The 5,272-nt window shown below is 42.5% G+C and overlaps 1 long non-coding RNA gene across 1 annotated transcript; it reads left to right on the top strand.

Annotated features, from left to right (window-relative positions):
* Window positions 1–3,491, top strand: LOC307024832. The gene is made up of 2 exons (XR_013804000.1): window positions 1–32; window positions 1,986–3,491. It is a non-coding gene; the product is annotated as an uncharacterized lncRNA (long non-coding RNA).
* The last annotated feature ends 1,781 nt before the right edge of the window (window positions 3,492–5,272 follow it).

Genomic DNA, 5,272 nt, shown 5'->3' with positions numbered 1-5,272 from the left:
GTGGTTTACAAGGTGGCGATAAGAATCGAGGGGTAAGACTTTATTGTTTGTTCATATTTCTCAATAAAACGCATCCAGTTAATCACTCAGTTACAGGTGGGACTAGGGAGTTGTGTTGCTCTTCTTCTCTATCCACCGTTTTAAAGCTTGAACAGAAGCATCGGAGTTCTGTAACTGGGGTTTCATAGGTAGAGGAAAATGTTTCTGATACAACGATTTTGATGTGTGTGCATTAATACAAACTACCATTATACACAGGGCTGCACATAACTGGTGCGAGAGAGAGAGAGAGAGAGAGAGAGAGAGAGAAGAGAGAGAGAGAGAGAAGAGAGAGAGAGAGAGAGAGAGAGAGAGAGAGAGAGAGAGAGAGAGAGAGAGAGAGAGAGAGAGAGAGAGAGAGAGAGAGATATTAACCATATTAATGGCCACCAAAGTATAATTCGCGAGAGATTTAGCTTTAATTTTTTTAATCCGTCCGCGTGCACGACGGCATCTGCGAAGTCAAGTACCCCTCAGAAGGTCCGGTTTATTTCATTTTAAGGATGCGCACCGAGCAACATCTCCAGGTGCTCCTTTGAGAACCAGGGCAAAAGGGTTATGTGTAAGCCCGGTTAAACGAGGCACAGCGCTGCATAGAATCAGACACTTTGTTAGCATGCAACATGGATTCTGCACGGGAGCAGTGGAACCTGTACAATGAAAGGATTGTTCATGTAACACACATGCTGCCCTTATGAAGTGGTGTTAAAGGCATATAGATTCTATCTTAAGTCTCGTGGCAAATGTGTAAATTATCAAGCACGTTTTGCCCCCAGTCCACTTTTTTCCCCACACTTTGATCAAAGTCAGTGATTGACAGTATGCTGAATTGACTCAGATCTGGGATCAGTATCATGTGTTTCGCTCGGAGGAAGAAGTAAAGACTTCGTGCAAAGAGAACAACGCTCTGGATTTCTAAAGGTCACTCTGCTCCGTAACCTGTGTGTGTGTGTGTGTGTGTGTGTGTGTGTGTGTGTGTGTGTGTGTGTGTGTGTGTGTGTGTATGTGTGTGAGAGAGAGAGAGAGAGAGAGAGAGAGAGAGAGAGAGAGAGAGAGAGAGAGAGAGAGAGAGAGAGAGAGAGAGAGCGAGAGAGAGCGAGTGTGTATATACACACACACACACACACACACACACTCTCTGTGAAGAGCAGCGCAGGTGTTCAGGTGATTGTGTGACTCGATGGTAAAGCAGGGTGATTTCAGCCGCCGCTGTTCCAGAGATGCAAAATCTATATTTATCTGCTGCCTCTGGATTCTGAATGATCTCATTTAGCTAAATGTGAAGGAGAACATGCAGACGGCTGGATGCTGATCTCACACACACACACACACACACACACACACACACACACACACACACACACACACACACACACACACACACACACACACACACACACACACACACTGAAACAGGGGAAAGCAGCAGGGAGGAAAGTGAATGGAAAAAGATGTGAAGTGTTTTTGAGCTCAGATGCAAAGTGAGATGTGTTTGAGAAAGCTGACACAAAATGATGATCTGAGTGTCCTTCATATCTGTTTTCAAATCCCCAAAATGAACTCAGATGGACATTCTGACATCTGTAGGGTCTTGATTTGCTCTTTTGCCCGTGTGAGGGTGGATTTAAATCCAAATAATTGTGATATATTTGATTTTATTCATTCAACCTCTGGTCTGAGTCTGAGTCTTGTCCTGGTGTTAACAATAGAATAATAATAATCATAATAACACTTCTGTTCTCTTGTCCAGCTGTTGGTTTGACACAGGGTTTAGTGTGTGCATCCATGTGCAACAGAGTGGAGACACAAGTCATCTTCCTATCACACACACACACACACACACACACACACACACTGTCACGCTTCATCACACACACGCTCCTGGCACAGAGCGGTACGGCCTCTGATTTATTGTCCCATTAATGTTTGTTCTGCTGTATTTACAGACCGTTCACCGAGCAGATCTATCTGGAGAGGAGTCAGCGGCGTAAACTTCAATAATCAACCCCCCACACACACACACACACACACACACACACACACACACACACACACACACACACACACACACACACACACACACACACACACACACACACACACACACACACGCACGGCCCAGCACTCCCTGCTCCTGATCTGGCCGGGCAGACTGACCCGAGGACGGACTGAAGGACAAACAGAGCTGATCATAAATCTGTCACCATGAAGGATTCAAGCGTACGGAAAAGGATTAGCGCCACAGTCAGAATTCGGAGAAGAAAGTCACATTTTGTTTATGATCTTTAAAGGTCCCATGTCATGGCCATTTATACTGATCATGATTCCATTGTTGAGGTCTACTAGAATAGATTTACATTGTTCAATGTTCCAAACTCACATTGGTTTCTCATACAGCATCTCTGTGTATTCACTCTCTGTCCTAAACGGCTCTCTGCCAACCCCACACCAGTGAGCCAGCTCACAGTGTCCCGCTCCTCGCAGCAGCGAGCCGAGTGTGTGTGTGTAAGGAAGTCCGCGGATTTGTCCGACGCAACGTAAGGGCCGTTACGTTACGTCACCATACCCGAAATACGTCACTATACCCAAGAAGTAAACAATGGAAAAAGAGAAATGTCCAACGAGGCGTTTTGGGGCAGCACAGACAGGTCTTCTCTGTGTTAGAGTTTTACTCCTACAGGGTGTACTTTGAGGGTTTGTGACTCTACAGACCGTTCACATGCAGAACAAGCTACATAACACACAAGGGGACGGGTGATAACCGGAAAAGCATGACATGGGACCTTTAAAGCATGGAGACATGTCGCAGTAGAGACGCTACATACTGATATACACCTGAAAAGGAGCGCAATAGGGCCTCTTTAATAACTTTAATAATTCATGTCAGGTATTTTCACGGGTCAATGTCCAGGGTCTCTCACCTGCACACCTCAAAGGAATGAAGTCATAAATTATGTGAAACCTTACACCTGTGATTTAATCATAAAAAGGGATGTTTTTTAATCAATACCCTCTGTGCGGTTAGTTACATTTTGTTCTTTGTACAACTTAGTAAATGCAGACATTATGTTTCCCAGGCATGGTGCTATTCTTGACATTCCTAAAATGCTAGTTCTCAATGCATTTCCTTAAAAATAGCATACATGTGCTAGATTAGATATATTTCTCCGTACAATTAAATGATTATGGATTGTACTGGAGTGACTGAAATCTTCATTTTGTTTAAATGTACATACAAATGATAAAAAGTCCTCACAGAAGCTATCCTGCAACGCTGCCGTTTGTATTGAAAGTAATTCAAAGTTTCACACTGTTTTTGAATGTTAATTATGAACCCTTTTCATATCGAAGTAGCTATAACAATAACAGCTTCAAAGTGTACCTATGCAAACCAGTCTCTCACATGTTGATGGAGTATTTGTTATTAAATAAAGAGGATGTGTTGGTCTCTCTTCATGTGTTTTACGAATACTAATTTTCTGCACTTAAGTGTTGGAGTAAGCCTCATGCATAATGCATCTCTCTTTGAATGTATCAGAGATTTAAGCACAGTGCTAATTGTCTCTCTGAGAGCAGCATGCAGTGCTAACGTGTGTTTAAAGACTCCACGATAATGGCCAATGCACACAGTGACCTAGATTCTCAAATGTAGGCCATGATACAAAGAAATATGGATTGTACCTTGCAGGTCAGGTCAATGGATGTCTCAGGTAATTGTGGTATTATAAAGTCTCACTCGACTACTTTAATGGAAAAGCATTAAAAACGTTGTAGGAAAAAAGCGGAGATGTGCACTTTAGAGTGAAAATCTCTGGCCATTACAGCCTGGGGACAATAGTTACAAAATGACGTGGCCCATTTGGACAATTTTGTGGGTAATTGAGGATGCTAAATCTATTTCTGATATTTTCAGGATGGCGGCTTTAACCAGAAAATGTCAGTAGTTCTACTCTGCTGGCTAATTTTTATACATTTTGGAGCGATTTTGAAGACTGAGGGGATCATTTGAATTGGACAGATTGCTAATGTAGAGGTAATAACCCTTAAGGGCCTGATACACCTACCCGATTTTGGGAGTCAGAGGCAGTCGGGCATTCGCTGTGCCCTACTCAGGTTGGTGTGTCCCGCACCGTCGTTGCTTTACGACACATTTTCACACCTCCCGCGGCCGATTCAGAAAGTCGGCCAAATAAATCACTCCCGCTGCCTGCTGGTAAGGCCATTCGTCGACTGAAGTCTTTGCGGTGTGTTCGTAGGCGGGGACGCAGGCGACGTAGCGGACGTAAAAGTCGGGACGCCTTCGGTACGCGTTCTTTGGTCTCAGGTTGGTGTGCGGCCTTTAGAGGCATAAGTGGGTATTTTTTGACCCGGTGAGGTGGTTTTCTTGAGGTTTCTTTGTAATTACATTTTTGTTATCATTACATATTCCAGCTGTTCCTCAAAAAACATGTTTTGGATATCATGCCATTCACATTTTTAATTTACATTTTAAGAAATTGTAGTTTTTGTATTTCTACCCCAAGCTTCCATAAGTGGATCAAAAATGACCCGCATGCATTTCCTATGGGATCCTATGATTCTTATCGCCTTTTGCTGTAAGGAATATTCACTTTGGACCACACAGACGACATCACAAGTGACACCTCTCAGGAAGATTATTTTACACAGCCAGATCTGAAACCTGTCAGTATCATAATATGAATAATACATTATATTTGTATAGGGCTTTTCAAGGACTCAAAATCGCTTTACAATATAAGGGAAGGTTAGGGTGGGGGGTATAGGACTAACTTGATCAACCGGCATGGATTGATGGGGGGTGGGCTATGAGTAGACAAGAGGAGAAGAGATGAGTTTTGAAAAGGGACTAGAATGCTGTGAGGGTCTCAGAATAGCGGAGATCTTTGCATCAATATGTTCAAAACATTTTTTTTCTAAATGTAAAAAAAATGTCTAAAATTATAAATAGTGAAAAATTAAATATAAGATATTTCTAGTGTGAACCAAAATATAATACTAAATATTATACAAGTGATTTATCTTAACCAAAATGACAATAATGGCATAAAAACACATATTATTCTAATACGGGTCCTTTTTGACCCACTTGTGGAAGAGGGTAGGGTCCAGTCACTCGGGCATCTAAGGGTTAATGTTCCTCTTGTGCTCTCTAAATCTAAAGGTTACAACACTTCTCATAACAGTCACAATCAGTCAACAGAGAACACATATG

The sequence above is a fragment of the Notothenia rossii genome (genome assembly GCF_949606895.1).
Source record: "Notothenia rossii genome assembly, chromosome: 11".
In the NCBI taxonomy this organism is placed as follows: domain Eukaryota; kingdom Metazoa; phylum Chordata; class Actinopteri; order Perciformes; family Nototheniidae; genus Notothenia; species Notothenia rossii.
This window is presented reverse-complemented; position numbering and strand designations above follow the sequence as displayed.